General features: G+C 26.4%; 1 protein-coding gene across 1 annotated transcript in view; it reads left to right on the top strand.

Annotated features, from left to right (window-relative positions):
- The window catches only part of LOC122269370 (uncharacterized), a 107,369-nt gene extending 90,443 nt beyond the window's left edge, over nucleotides 1-16,926 (top strand). Inside the window, exon 2 of the mRNA XM_043042117.3 lies at nucleotides 15,371-16,926. The gene's annotated coding sequence lies outside the window, so the exon portion shown is untranslated. The remainder of the gene's footprint in view (nucleotides 1-15,370) is intronic.
- Nucleotides 16,927-17,138: the final 212 nt, after the last annotated feature.

The raw sequence follows: 17,138 nt of genomic DNA, 5'->3' as shown, positions 1-17,138 counted from the left end.
AAACAATGTATTGTTAATTCTTATAAATTTATTTAACTTTTAAACTCACTACTGAGAATTTCTGAATAGATAAAAAAAAGCTATTTTTATTCATGGTTGCCCCACTGTGGAATCCTTTTAACGAAGACTGGCGAACTTTGGATGACTAAATAAATATTTACTAAATGACATTTTTCTTAATTATAAATAATGCATTCAAATTCTCATTGCATGGTTAAACTGTTAAATTATAATAGATATGCACTTTTTGAAAAAATTTTATTATGTAAAATAACCACAACATTTAAATTATAATCAATAAAATATGATAATTTCAATTTGATTTAAATATTTTAAATTAGAACTAGCGCGCCTTACTCTCCCAGTTGCGCTTGGTAGAGGTGGGTTTTTTACAATATATTTTAATTATCATGTTATTTATTATTTATTTTTTGTAACAATGTAGAGCTCAGACTGAAGTATTGAATTAAAAGACTGAACTTGATATATCTTATTTCCTAAAATGAATTATTACGTAGCCTTTGCTACAACTTAACGATAATATTAAATTCAATAATGAAATTTAAGATTCTGAATGGTTTTCTTTTTTCCAATACTTTTTTAGGAAATCCGAACTAAATTAATGTCGACAGAGCGAAATTTAAGAAATTGCAAAACGATATCACTTTGAAAACTTTTTAAAATGACAGTTACTAATAAATTAAAGTTCATAAATATTCTTGCAGTTGATATCGTATTTATAAAAAAAAATATTTTAGATGTATATTTAGTTTTGAATTAGTTACTTTATTTAAAAATGTAAATAAAAAGTAATTTTTCGATTTCTTTTGCGATTTAACTTACTCCATTGTTTTAAGCGCTTTAAGGAACTACTCTAAGACAAAATGGTATGTATAGTTAGAAAATATAAAAGTGCATTATTTAAAAAAAAATACTTACGTTGCAACTAAATTGTTAGCTAAGCAGATATATAAATCACAGAGCTTGGAGCGCGTATACTGATAAAAAGTTTACTTTTACTTGTCAAGTGAACTGAATACAATTTTCATAATATTATCGATAAGTAAATAATATTGTAAATGGAATAATATATCGAATATTATAGATTACCAAAATTAATTATTATCAGTGAATTATTACTGATAGATGTCGTACTATTTGATTTTGTCATTTAGCCGAGGTGTTCAGATATTTATTACATAATCATTTAAGCTTCCAATTTGGATGATTTTGTTATGGTGTAGTGCAATCTTTCCGCTCTATGTATTTAAAGATTTACTGTTAGTTTCATGATATTGGTAATGATAGCATGAATAATAAAAGCGGAACTTGCTTCTGTTATTCTGCAGAAATTGTAAAAATGTTTTAAGTCTTGCAATATTTAAAAAAATAATAACAATGAGATTAAACTAAGCAAAGATTTTATCGCTTATTAAAAATTCAGTCTCAAATTTGGTAATTTAACATAAGTTGTCGGGGTGATAGCAATCTAATAGTTTGAGGAAGAGAAAGAGTTTCAGGGGAAGGAAATCAAATTATAATACACTCACAAGCGTTTAAATACAAACATAAGTTTTTGAAACCCAAAAACTGCAATGATGTAGCTATTAGCCAAAAAATACAAGCAAGCAGTATCACCGAAAACTATGTTGTAATGACTTTTGTTCTCACCTGTCTCCTCTCCAGCTGCTGAGAAAAAGCCATTCGTTATTTATAAAAATTATTGTTAAGTAGGAAAGCTTAAAAATATTATAACTAAAGCTCTGTAATTTTAAAGATTGGGAAAACTGCATATTTTACATTCATTTGTCGGCATATTTTTTACTTTTTCGGAAAAAAAATAAATTTGCCTATATGGATCGTTTACCATACTACTTTTGGCGAACTGGGATTTCATGAGATTTTCTAGCAACTGATCTCGCTTGTTATTATAATCTGTTGACAAAGAAAATTACTTCATAACATAATAACTTAGCATAAACAACAATTTTTCATCTTAAATATTTCGTAAATTAAAGTTATCCCCTTTAAAAGGGCGATAATTTCCACATTCACTCCAGAAATTTTACAGGCAATTTTTTTCAAAATTTCTAATCAAATCTCATTCTAATTGCATTAAATCACTTTTAACACCTGATTTCGATTTTCGATATTTATTGCTCTGATATAATGGTTTAAACGGTTCACCAGGCATTGCGTAATTTGAATAATATTATGCAGTGTTCAAAGCTTTACAACAAAATTTTCTTGTTTGGACAATGTTCTCAAAAAATATTTTTTTATTCACTATGTTGTGACTCATGCTAATTAAATTTTTTGATGCATAATTAAATGGTGCATTTAAGAACTAAAATAATTTTAATTAGTCATAGGATCTCTCTCTCTATAGTATATATATATATATATATATATATATATATATATATATATATATATATATATATATATATATATATATATATATATATATATATATATATATATATATATATATATATATATATATATATATATATATATTATATACATATATATGTGTGTGTGTGATTAGATTTTTACTATCTACTTTTGGTAAAATATGTGACACCACTGGTATATCCTTTCCAAAAATCCCTTTTTCACCATGATATATAACTAAAAGTTTTATGCTTCACAAAAGCGATAAGAACATGAGTAATTCGACAACAGCAGTAAAAGTCTCTGATGTAATGTACAAGAGAAGAGATACTAAAGGGCATTACAGCCTCCCCCTTTCGTTATAAGTGAGACAAATAGTTCATTCTTTCTATTATCGATTGGCTAAGTAAAAGCAAAAACTCATTGTTTTATTAAGTTAAAAAAAATAAATTTCAGCACAAGTTCGAACATATTTATGTTTTAAAGAATAAAGTTTTGAAATATATTACCCTCTAAGTGCTACTTTTTAACAATATATCATGAGGTTTTGTTTACACGTCTGTTGTAATGATATTAACTGCTGAATGAATGTGTTAAACTTAAATGTTCATTATTTTTGAACTTATCGCATTCTTTAGGTTTGCTACGATATTAAATTAATGAGAAGATGGATATTATATATAATCGACTTTAAACCTAAAAGAAAAATTATGCTCTTTACCAAATATTATAGGCATCTTCATCGTCAGTAAAGTTGTACTCTCTCTTAAAATTCGGAGATCTCGTAAAATTCGGAGAGTTGTCCGTTTATTTATAAGGTTAGCTCCCTTTGAGAAAAAAGCTCAGTACCCATAATTATAATGAACTTCAGCAAAATTAGTTGAGTTGACTATTAAATTAAACAGAAAGCTCCCGTTATTGAATAAAATATTCTGGGTGAGCAGCTGCTAATGGTTGTAAAAGCTAATCGAGATGATGTTAGAGATCAGTTTGCAAACATACTGGAAATTTTGAAACTAGTTGGAAAATATAATAGGGTGTATTTCAAACATTATACTAGATTAATTTTGCAATCTCCAAATCAAAAGTACTTTTATTAATAATTCTTAACTTTCACACAAAATTACTTTCACGCAAAGATATGTTGAAAATGTATTAGAATAAATGTAAATTGATAACATTTATATTTTTTTCGAATTCAACTAAAATATTCAATACCATACTTTTTTATATTAAAACTGTTTCATTACCAAAACTGGACTTCACATTGTGTCCAATCGAAATAAATTACTTTTAATAATTTGGTTTCAAACAACATCATACTGTAACAGTCATAATATATAGTTTCCTAAGTTCCCCTAGCCAGGTTGTATTTTCTTTTACATGGTGGCTACAGCATCCTGCTACAGTACCAAAAGTCCCGAGTTCTATCCCATCAGTGGAAAAAAAATCTCTTGCTGTTCCTCCATTTTGGTGATCACGGACAAAAAGCGCGCAACTCTCTCACACCTCGTCAGATGGCAGCACTTCTCTACTTTGCCTTGATTCAACAGAAAATTCACTTGACCCACAAACAACGCCTACATTCGAACTGATGATTAATTTTAATTGCCTTATGATTACGGTCATTGGCAATATATTTTACGAGAAACATTTTCAGGTTTAAGCCTGAATTTTTTATGATCATGGTAGTTTTACAAGCATAATTTTATTCTTACGGTCTTTCCCTAGAACACTTTTTGCTAATACCTGACCATAATCTAATAGTATTAAAAACTTTGAAAAGGTCATGCTAATGCAGCATAAATATTTCAACTTGCTGCCTTTTTTAACTCATAGCTTCAGCTTTCAAGTTTACACAGCGCTTTAATTATTTATATGCCGATGTCCCAAAAATGGAAAACGAGTTTTGAATTAGAAATCAATGAGTGAAATCTGAATGTCATAATTTTTCATACATTTAAGAATCAGTAATTTTTTTTGCATTTCGCTTCGTTTCGCTTCCATCATTATTAAACTTTTTATGAATTTTAAAAATTTGATCAAATTTGGTAATTTTCCTTATGCTTGAATTGTAATTTACCAAAAATCCAATTTTTATAAGACGGCTGCAATATTTGCGAGCTTTTAACAGAATATATCCATTAGGCATCAAATTCAAATTTTTTTTTTAAAATTGAGCTATGTTTAAAAACAACTATTCAATTCTTGGAACATTGAAATTTGAAGAGTTCTATTTGCAGATTTCATATGATCCATTGAGTTATGTTGTGCGAATGTCATTTAATTGTTGTTATGACACTTATTCAGAAAAAATAAGGATTTTTAAAAAGTAAGGATGTTGAAATAAAAGAGGATAGATAAATATCTGCAGATTCAACCTCTGATGAATTTGCAGAGGGCTAAAAACAATGGCAGAGGTTATCGTTAATGCAAAGATATGCATTAATTATGAGTATTTTTCTCTATTGTGGAAATTCTTTCTACTTATAATTTTACTTTGGTTATTTGCCATCAATAGAGTAGAAATTTAGCAACAAAGATGTACACCAATAATTTTTCAACAATTGTTATTGAATAGATTCTTGCTACTGATAAGATTTTCTTTTCTCATTCTTGCTATTTATTTTATTTTCAAGATGAATTTGTTGCTATCGAATGAGTTAAAATATAATGGGTAGTATTTTTTATATTTGTTTAATTTACAAATTTTACTTGGAGAATTAATAATAGAGTCATTTAGAGGTACATAACAATACAAAACCAGCTAAAATCATGAATTATGCTCATTTTGATATTTTTTAAAAACTAATCCTGAAGAATGTGTAGAATTTCTTGTCTATAAAGGATTATTTTAAGCTTAGCAAAAAGTGCCAGATAATACATTACCAAAATTGATATTTAACAATTTTTTTGGCTTCTACGTGGAGACGATTTCCCTCCGAAAAAAAAACACGTACTGCAGCTTAGCTAAAACAGTCAAAATTTTCCATAGCCAAAGGCCAATATTTCATAAATGGAACATCGTTAAAAACGCACTTACATTTTTTCACTTATTTTTTTTTATTTCATTGTGCTTAGATATTCTTTAGTTTTAAACTTATGAAAATATATGTTATCTGGATAATCCGTTCCTAATTTGTCGTCGAAATGAAAACGCGTTTAAAACATAATCTTAAACTAACAATAAATATCTGTATAACAGCTGTTTTACTTTGTACTATGCATTTAATCTCAAAATATTATTTCATTTTTATCCTAAATTGGTAACATCTTAAACAATTGAAACGAATTGTACGCAATTTTTATTGAAAGAAAATCTTAATTTAAAGTTTCTCTTTACCATTAAAAAATAACTAACTACTCAAAAAACAAAATTAACGTAAATGAATCAACATTTTCAAGTTACTACAAACAAAGCGTGTTCTTTATAAAACTTTAGTGATTTTGCGAACGTGTAACAGTCTTTTAAAACAATATTTTGTCACTTATTGCATCAGAAGAGAAAATATCGCATCTTCCTTCAACATTAGATGAGCAGTTTGTAATGAAGCCATTAGCCAACACATGCGTGGACCAAACTAGGAATGCGTGTCAAAACAATAATGGATTTATTGCTTGTTTAGTTCGTTCACCTTACTTTTGCATGCGCTCTCTGTTTCCCCAGTTTCTCATAATTAGATATATCTCTCGCTCACCAAAAACTTCTTCCAAACTTGTTTTGGTAAACATGTGGGAGAAAATTTCTCTTTTATTCAGTCCTCACGTTTCACTGGAAATTGCGTTTGCATTGGTCTGTCTAAACTCCGACAATATTACTACTCAATCGATACTGATCTGCATCAAACTTACGGAATATATAGTATGCTTCTTAATGCGTGAATATTTTTTCCAATAGCCAATATATATATATATATATATATATATATATATATATATATATATATATATATATATATATATATATATATATATATGTATACAAAAATAATGAAAATCGAAAAAAAGTATCACATATAAAATTCCAAGTTGCGACAGCACCAAGCTGCTAATGCACTGCTAGAAGAACATTTGAAGAAAATATTATAAAATGAAATAAAATAAGTTTGAAAAAATAAGTTTAATGACATTCAGAAGAAAAGATTATATCTTTTTTTTCCGGCTTTTTTTCCGGTTTTTTAATTAACATTTCATTATTTTTTTTTTTTTTAAATAAACTTTTGTTTGTTATTTTTTTACTTATTATTCCCCCCCCCCTTTTTCATATGTCTATTATTTTTCTTTGTTTTATTCTTCGTTATGAACTTATATATATATATATATATATATATATATATATATATATATATATATATATATATATATATATATATATATATATATATATATATATATATATATATATATATATATATATATATATAGTCAAAAAGCATTCAATTTTTCAATTCAATGTAAACTAAATATTTTATTTCAGAAAAACTTTTGTGATATGTACAAATTCCTTTTGGTATTTTTTAGCTGAAACAATTTCTTCAATGCCATAATTCAAACTTGAGTTGCGTGCTGATCATCTATTAGCTTGTATGCGTGCGTAGTTGCCATTAAAATATCATTTAAGTCAATTTTCTTTATTGAACTTGATAAATCATGTTTGTGTACTAACATCATTGTGAAATTTTGTGTTAAACTTGTAAAAATATTTGTATCGAAAATTTAAATTGATAGTTATAATTTGATTTAAACGATTTCAGTCATTTACATTTAATTATTTTTATTTTACACATGAGGAAAAGGACTTGCTAAAGATAAAAAAATAAAATAGTTTAAAATCTTTGCATAAGAGTTACGAAATAAATAGTGATATCGAGAGTGATAGAATTTATTGATTACTGTTTAATAAATATCCGTATTGTTGCAAATATAGAGATAATTTATGATATGTTTTTAGCTGATATAAAGCAGAATAAATCAATATAAAGTTTGCGTATTGCTCTTCAAAATATTTTTAGTGAGTATACATAGATTTCTAAGTACATTTATTTTACATTGAGAAAAAAGTATGGACAAAACAACCAGAATATGGTAATATTTATTATGTCTATGCCTCTACAGGAACACCCAAAAAGCTAGGTAAATATTTACCTTAGCGCTTGGGTAATATTTTTTAAAAAATTACCAATAAACTATAGTTTTATAATATACGATAAAATTTCGTAAATGAGGTAAAATTTGGTAATTTTTTGTGATACCTTAGAGTATGGCATAAAAATAATTTATTGAGTTAAATTTACTTTTTAGTTTAGTATTTTTCCTTAAATGCGTGGAACTATAATTTTAAAACCAGACTTTCCGGGTAACCGTTTCCATATGAACGAAAAATTACCATATGAATGTTTGAAACACCATATATTTTGATTTTTATTATTCGAATTATGTTTTTTTTCACCGGATATGTCATTATTATACACTACGGTAATTTTACCAGATTTTTTTTTTTTTGCCAATACCAATTTTTTTCTCAGGGAAGAATTTTTGACATTCATTATTATAATTTATTAAAACTCATTACTATTTAGTTAATGTAAGTAATAAAATATATTGCCAAAAATTGCCCCAAAAAATATTTTTTTTTTAAATAAAGAAGTAAAAAGTAAATTGAAAAAGCTAAGAAATTGGGCGCTCCGCTAAGACCACTTTTATTATATAATTTAAAAATCTTCATCAGAAATGAAAACTAAAAAATGTGCTCATAGCAAGTCGCAATTTAATATTTGAGAGAAGAATATTTTATTTGAGTTTAAACATTTAATGATATTGAAATATGATAAATCAAAATTAAGAAATTCTGATCTGCAGAGCCTCAAAACCTCTTTATATTTCAAAATAAAATGTTACACGTCCTTTACATGTTTTTTGTTTCTTTCCACAATCAAACAGTTTTTAGTGTTTCATAAACAAGCATTCCTCAATAGTGATTCGTCAGCCTTCAATTACGCTTTTGTTTTTCCAATGCTTGAACATTAATTTGTGATCCAAAATGTGAGAATTTTTATGCAACTTTTTGATAAGGGCAACAAAGCAAAAATAAAACGAAATTAAAACAATTAAGATGATCCTTACGAAAGGCCTGTTATGTGTAAAACTTAGCTCGAATAAAATTTCAAAATTCAACTCAGAAAAGCCCCGAAAAGGTGTCTTAAGTCACTGTTATAGAATAACATAGATACTCAGATATTAATGCAGACGTTTTAAAAAGATTGTGCACCGTTTCTTACATAATAAGTAAAAATACGAAAAAAATGCGTTTTTTTTCATATTCAGTTTTCTTATGATTTGGTTTTGATGCCCCAAGTGGTGATCTTAATAATCTCAAAAGGCACAACGATTTTAAATACGTAATTAAATTAGTTCGGAAGTTATTTAAATGATTATGATTTTTCTTTATATAAGTATTATTTAACGAATTCTTGATCATTAAATAAGCTTTTAATTAGTAAGTCCAATATAATTGTAAGATAATGAAAAAGAAAAAAAATGCTTGCCTTCTTTTAATTTGATACAGGTCACTTAATTTTGAGTTTAAACATTTAATTATTTGAATTATATCCTTAAAAACGGCAAGCAAAAATTTTATTTAAATATTTATTTAATCAATTGCAGCAAAATATTTAAGAGTTAAGCTTAAATTTTCAAAATATACGCTATTATCAATTATTTTTTTTCTTCATCGTTTCAATCCACTATTAATTCAATTTCTTATATTTTACTTATTTTTCTTTTAACAATTATATGAAACTGTGTATCAAGTATATTTTTATTATTTTAATTCATTGTTTACTTTGTCATGCTCTTACACAGAAGTATTAAATATTGTAAAACAGACAAAATTATTGCCTGGTATAAATTTATAGATGAACATATTTTAAGTAATAAAAATACGTTTTAATATTCATGATCATTTTTTGCATATTAATTAATCGCTCTTTCAAATGTTTCTATTTAGTTTCATTATAATTGAAATTTGGAGGTAACGATATTGATAATTTCATTCACGATTATAAATTCACTCATTTATAAAAATAAATTTACTCAGTAAAAATGTTAATAATGAGCTTCTACATAACATTTAAATGCTTAATTAAACTGTTAACTAAGTAATTTATTTTATTGAAAGTGGAAAAAAAAACATTTAATGGCTTGAAATTGGTATTATTATAATTAAATACAATCGTTTAGGGGATTTTTTCTTGAAAAAACATTTTTCTGACTTGATCTAATAGTGAAAGTTATATAATATAATAATATAATTTTATAACTTAATTTAAGAGTGAAATATCAGAAATGTGATGAAGATATGAAGTTTGAAAAGTGATAAATGAATGAATTTTTACTTTTTTTGAGAAGTACCAAGGATCAATATTATCACATTATTTTAAATAAGTACTTGGATGCTTTTTTTAGTTACGCAAGCTTTTCGGCTATATTAATTGCATAAAAAAGACCACGAGGAATTAAAAAGAAAGAAAGGAAGCCTTTAAATCTTGGAAAAGTAAATTATACCACCTACCATTCCTGACAGATATTGTTGCTATTTTTTATTATTTCATTCCTTCTACGCTGCAAAAAATCTGTTGAATTTTCGGAAAGAAACCGTCAACTGGTCTAAAATCCTTTATTTGACAGAAAAATGCTACTTTAAAAATTGTTGTTTTTTGGGCAGATAAGTACTTTTATTTTAATCAACGACCTCCCTTTTCTACAAATTTTTCTATTTTAACAAACAAAGTTATTTTAACAAGCACTGTTATTTTTGCAAAATATTCTATAAAATAACTATGTGAGCGCTGAAGTCGGTGCGAGCCGAGAGCCTCATTTTTACGACTATTCGACGTTGGGATTTAAACCTAGGTTAACACATTAGGATGCGATTGCTCTGTGCTCTGAGCCACCGCAGTTGCAATGTCTCTGTAAGGAGAAAAATCTTAAACAGTTTCAATTCCAATAGCCATACTTAATTTTTCCTTCTTACAATGATCAATATTTCATCCAGCCTTTCAATAATCTTTCATACTTAAATAAAATTCAAATAATATTTAATAGTAAAAAAGCTTTAAAACTATAGTAGCGCAGCCGTATAGAAATATCTGTCAACTTGAATTACCAAAGAAGATCTATAGAAATATAATAATCAGGTAAAGTATCAATTTGACAATAAATTCGAATCACAGTTTTATTTGTACGATGCTCAAAACAATAAAATAGATTCTTAAAAATAAAAGTAAATCGCAAAACAAGTTAAAAAAAATCGTAAAATGATTTGTAAAAAGTAGAGTTATCGTACGGAAAGCAAAATTTCAAGGTAACAAACTAGAATTTGAAATGACGGTTTGAATCCGTTTATGATTAGAATGAAAGACCGAGAAAAACCGTTCTGTCAACAAAACAAATATAAACTGTTAAATATACAGATAAAGTCTGCAAAAAGAACGGGAATTTTTTACAGTGCTTTTCTTTTGTAGAATTTAAAGTTTTTCCTACAGTGTACATATATTTCAACACTTAAATGCAATACGAAGCCTTTTTTTACAAAGTTATTACTGATGTTCATGAACTGCTATTAAATATCAATGTTTGCAAGTATATATAACAAGTATGTATAATAATTACGTAACAAAACCAAGCACTATTTTCTCAAACTACTTAAATAAAATTATTAACAATATTATTAAAAAGGATTTTCATGGATCTTTACCAATAATCAACCTATTTCGGATTTTAGTTTCTCTCGTCATATGTTCCTATTTAAGTGTTATTTCCTGCTATTGTTATTTCCGATTACTTTTTATTGTAATGTATTATTTCCTATTTGTGTGTTATGTTCCTATTTGTATGTGAAAATTGCGTTTACATCTCTTTTTTTTCTGCTGCTCTTCACACTATTGTCTTGATATATTTTGCTTTGGCTACATAAACACAATCTTAGAAAGCACTATATTTGCGGATATAATCTTGTCTGCTGATGATGAGATTATTGTTAATTTTTGTATAGTTAATTGAACTTTTTATTGTTAATTTTTCTACACTTAAGCTAATTTCTTTCTTTAATTAAACATTGAACTTTTTAATATTTTTAAATTTTTAAAAAAATTTTTTTTTTTATTTAACATTCTTTTTCTCTTTTTGTTTCTTCTCCTTTATCATATATATATATATATATATATATATTTCGAATTTCGAGGAAGTACTATATTATTAGAAGATAATACGAACTTTCATCGAAGTTAATTTTACACCTTATCACAGAAAATGCATTATTTACAAATCTGCATTGTTTAATGGAACCTGTGAAAAGAACTTGTAATTTTTATTCACTAAAAACACTGATAGGGTACCTTGTTTCATCGTAAACAGCGTTTACGATCACTACTTACGAAGAGCTGCAGATCGATTCAGACTTTTAATGGGCAGTACAACGTGATTTCAAAAGAATTATTCTTTTCTTTTGGCTTTTGACTCCACAGGGAATCACACTAGCACTCAAATGGCCAAAGAAATGTCATGCCACCTTTTTTCCGAAATATCCATTAAATACTCTACTAGTGATTTTATGACAGCAGTGATTACTAAAACCTTACTCAGTGTTTGTTTGAACCACATAAAGCGTACAGAAGTATTATTTACTCACTTAATATAATTTATTAAAAACAGATTTGAAAGAAATTAAAATATTTAACTTTACTTTATTTTCCATATTCATTTCGAGAAAAGAAAAATGTGCTATGTTATCAACACAGAAATCTCAACAAGGAATCTATAGTACTGAGCATTAATTCCGTTTTGAGAATTTTCTGTTTATCTCAAATGTACATTTTTATAAATCATAAAGCTAAGGTTTCATAATATTAATGAGTATAAATAATTTTATGGAACTTGTAACGAAAGATGTTATCTTAACTATTATTAACTATTAATACTAAAATAAATGTTTAATTAAAATGCATGAACTTTCATATAAATTTTCTTGTTGAGCAATATTCGAATTTGAAACGCATATTTTGATATAGGAGAAGAGGGTTATTTATAGATGTTGGGCAATTCCTATCCTCTTCTTAACAGCCTTTACTTTAGGAGTTTGCAATTAATTGCTTGAATCTTTGGAGTATAGAATATCATTGTTACTTTTTTATTGTTCTCTATAATATTAACAATTTTGAATTATGGAACTCACTGAAATATTCAATTGAATAGCACATATTTTGTAGTCACAGTATCATGCAAATAAATATACATTAACGTAAAATGTTTCTTATGAAAAAATTTATTTCCTTTCACTAAAAAGTAATTAAAAACTATTTAGTGTTAAGCTCAAATTTGTTGTAAATTTTTTAAAATAGAATTTGACTTTTTGTTTCTAAAGAACTGTAGATACAAATCTTTTAAAAATACGTCAAGATGTAGCATTTTTTATATTTATCAGTTCAAACTTAAAAGGATTAAGGATGATGAATTATGTATTAATCATTGGGCAGACTGCCACATCACGTTTTACAGACCCTATTAAATTTATTTTTTAAATTACGTATATTTATTGCATTTGAAGAATTTTCTATCATGGAACAATGGCATTTAAAATATTAATTTTATCTTTTGGTCCCTGCTTTAAAGTTCAAAAAGTGGTAAAACTCAGTTTTTTTCTGAAGTCGTATAATCATAAAAAATATTGTGAAATGATTTTTTTTTATAAATTTATCAATTGAGGCGCGGGGGCTAAAGGTTAAGGCACTGAACTGCCTCAGTGAAGAATCGGGGTTCGATCCCCAGTGGCGACTTGAAGCCCGACAAGCTTAAGATAGATGGGTATAAGCTTGTCTGGAAGGTAAAAGTGATCTGCAGGCAGTACTGACCACATTTTTGTGATCATGCCGTTGTTCATGAAATTGTTGACACTTACCCCCTGAAATACCACCACGACCCCCTGAAATACTTTATTTTAAAGTTATAAATATTCTTTCTTTACGTACTGCCATCCGTCATAATAATTATTTTATAGCAACATAAAGGTGGTTATTAAATGGGTTGTGGATACTAAGCCTGCAATTTAAAATTCTAAAGATTCATTCAGTCGCATGCATTCTTTTAAATTTTTTTAAACTAGAAAAAGTAATTCTCCTTTTGGTTTCTTTCATTCAAACACAATTTTGCTAATAAATCCCAGAAATGATGTAATAATAAATAAATATAACTTAGCACTGATTGAAACTAGCATAAAATTCAAAATATTATGAAATTATGTTTTAATTTTTATTTATATTTATTATTTTTTAGGCGCACAATCATGATACATTGTGTTTCTTGTAATTAATTATGTTTTAAACAGCATTGATTAAAACTAATAAAAAATTCAAAACATTATTAAATTATGCTTCAATTTTTATTCATATTCATTATATTTCAGTCACACAATCATGATGCATTGTGTCTCTCATAATTAATTATGTTTTAAACAAGATTCGTGAAACAAAAGTAAGCGGCATAAATATTTTTCAAACTCTTAATTTTAAACTGGAAAGCTCTTTATTTCTATTGTCATGATTTCTTCAGTTATACACACAGTAACTTCATATTACTTCCTTTTTTAAATTAGCTGTCGGGAAGTGGTCTTCTGAAAATTCGTTCGTTCTGACAAAACACACAACTTCTTCTTTGACAGTTCTCTTAAAGAAAAAAATTATTATCACTTTCTCATTCTCAAACTTCTTCTTTGTTCCAGCATAAAAGAAGGTAAAATAATGGAACTTCAAAGTTTTTTTTCTCTTCTCAGAAACAAAGAAGAAGCACGTGAATGTTTCCAGCTTGCTTCAATTTTCTTCTTCTTCTTTTTTTTACTTTCTATTCAAATTTTTCACTTCGTTCTTCAGTCTCTATTTCTTGATTTGTAATGACATTTTTTTATGTAAAAAAGAGGGACTTTTTGAAACTCGATATTTTTCTTTCTTTGCTCCTCATTTACTAAAAGTTTATTTTCACAGTCGTTCATCAAATTTTGGCAGAAATACTTTTCATACAATTTTTAATTTTGATATTTATTGGTACTAACTTTTCTGAAAAATTGCATTTCTCTTATTGATTTCTACAAATATATATTCTTCATATAAAGCAAAAAGCCTTTGGAATATACATTTCAAAAATACTTTATGCCCCTATGCAAATTAAAAGCTCTGTTTGTAATAGCTTACCTTTTTCTGACCTCGAATCAATTCAATTTTACGAACAATCAAAATTAATTAAACATTGACTTTTACCATGCAGTTTTTATTCAATAAGAGGTCCAGCTCAAATGCGAGAACTGTAATGTTCAATCACAATTACTGTACAGCATTTAAGCTTTACTGTACATAAATATTGTTTTAAATTGTTGTTGTCTTAGATTAATATAAAATTTTTTCAGAATGTTTAACCAGGATTTCCCAAATATTAGCGAAAGTATTTAATTTTTAATGAAGTACTAAATTTAGAACAACAAAAAGCCATTTTTTACCTTCTGAGCTTCAGTTTAAAAATAAAGAAATATATATGCTATAAATTAATTTTCAAAAACTTTACACGTTAAAGGAAAATTTAAACCAACCTATTACTTTTAATTTATTATACTTACAAATAACTGCATGGTAAAATTAAAAATATTATGTTTATTCAATAAGTATTAATTCAAATAAATAAAACTTTTTCTTTTCCTGTGTATGTTGAATTTTCCCGGGTGATGGATTGTATTTTTTATTTCCTTCTTTTATTTCTATTTACCTAAATAGAACTCATATAAAGAGCATGATAAAACGATATTAATAATTTTTATGGTTCATTAACCTACATTTAGAGGTAGTAAATATCAGATCAGTTCAGATATGCCAATTTCTTTCTTAGCATCTTAGTAATAACCCATACTACATATTTTTTTCTTTTTACTTTTCAGGTATCCATAGAAACAATTAAGAAATGAAGGACTCCGCCCTCCTTGGGACATGGAGAGTATGTATCTTAAAGCAGAAAGAATGTACCCTATGAGGCATATCTATCTAAGAACCTTTTATGATAACGTTCAAATACTTAACATCGATGAAAATAACACGCATAAAAATAACTGGACATAAAAGTTTCCTCGGGTCAAAGATCTAAAAGTGTTTCTTTGGATCATTACGTTTAAGAATAAACGATCTAAAGCGGAAGATCAGTCATTTGTCATCCAAATGTTTTCAATATAGTTGTCATCAGTATAGGAAAAATACGAAAATAGTGTTTCTTACAGAATAAGGAAAACTCCTAAGTTAAATTGTGCACATTAAATATATTGATGGTATCGGGATCTGATAATTTTTTTGCTTATTTTTTTATGATAAAAGGTACGCTTTAGACGATAACTCTATTTACACACATAACAAATTTGGTAAATGAAAAAAAAAAACACTAAACTGTAATATGCTGAAAGGAATTCATGAGATATATTGAGTGCGTTCAGCGTTATTTATTTAGAAAAAAATCAACACTCAAGGGGTTATTCAGGGCATTGTTATGTAAAACGTTATTCAAGAGAAAGAAAATCACATGATTCTGATTCAATGATAGTTTAAAATATTTAACTTAATTGCAATGATGTCATATTTAACCATAACACTCTTCATTAATATTATTGATATTTTTACGACTTTCAATTGTAACACTTATTGTAAAAAAAAACATTAATTTTTAAAGTACAACATTTGATTGTTTTATAGCGTACATTTTATAACAATTTATCGTACTTGTGCTTATAACTCAACTGACATTTAATGACGCAGCCAACATTGTTTAAAAGCAGATTTTGCAAAAGTATTTAACAAATGAGAATCATCGTAACTAGATTCATGTTTATGCAAACATCTTTTTTTTTAAATGAAATTTTATTAAATGAAATTTTATTAAATGAATGAATGACTTGTTTTTTTTATAAATTTTTGAATTATGTTGCTGAAGAAAATTTCCTAGCTTACAACTCTTTATTAACAACTTTATTCGCAATTCTTTGCAAAAAATGATAATTAATTTTTTTTACATTATTTAATTGACCAAATATAGCAAAATGATATTCCGATAGATCTGCGGAGAGATTTTGCTGGATAAGAAATGAAAAGATCGTGTCACATAATAAAATTAAGAAAATTTTAATTTGTAATTACAAACATAATAAATATTTTAAAAATCTCCGCAAACGCTAATATTATTAATGTCATATATTGAGCATACTACCTTTTTTTTGTCATAAAAATGTATTCAAGCAAAATAGCAAAAAATGTATTGTAGTTATAAAATTACAATACTAAGTAGTGTTTTAAAATATAATCCTTTTTTTTAAATCTAAAAGTCTCAAATGTAACAGTCGAATGCTTAAAACTACAAAAATAGTAATAAAATCTTGGGGGAAACTGAAAATCACAGCAGAAATTAAGCTTAATCAATTTGTAAAAGTACTTTAAAATAGTTAAATAATAAAAATCAGAAAAATAGCACGGACCATGAAATGAAATTCTTAAAAATATTTCGAAAATATTAAATATAAATCATTCATAAATTCAAAAGTAAAAAAAACTTGTTTTTCCCAGTGATAAATTTAACTCTCAAGCATCTATGTTCTTGGAATATTTATTTGGTTAAAATAAAAAAGTGTCGTTGTAAAAGGTTCTTAGATAGATTTACAGTTTAAATTG

The sequence above is a fragment of the Parasteatoda tepidariorum genome, chromosome 11 (genome assembly GCF_982258835.1).
Source record: "Parasteatoda tepidariorum strain Cologne lab strain chromosome 11, Ptep-v5.0, whole genome shotgun sequence".
Taxonomy (NCBI): domain Eukaryota; kingdom Metazoa; phylum Arthropoda; class Arachnida; order Araneae; family Theridiidae; genus Parasteatoda; species Parasteatoda tepidariorum.
The sequence above is the reverse complement of the archived record's forward strand: the minus strand, read 5'-3'. Positions and strand labels throughout refer to the sequence as shown.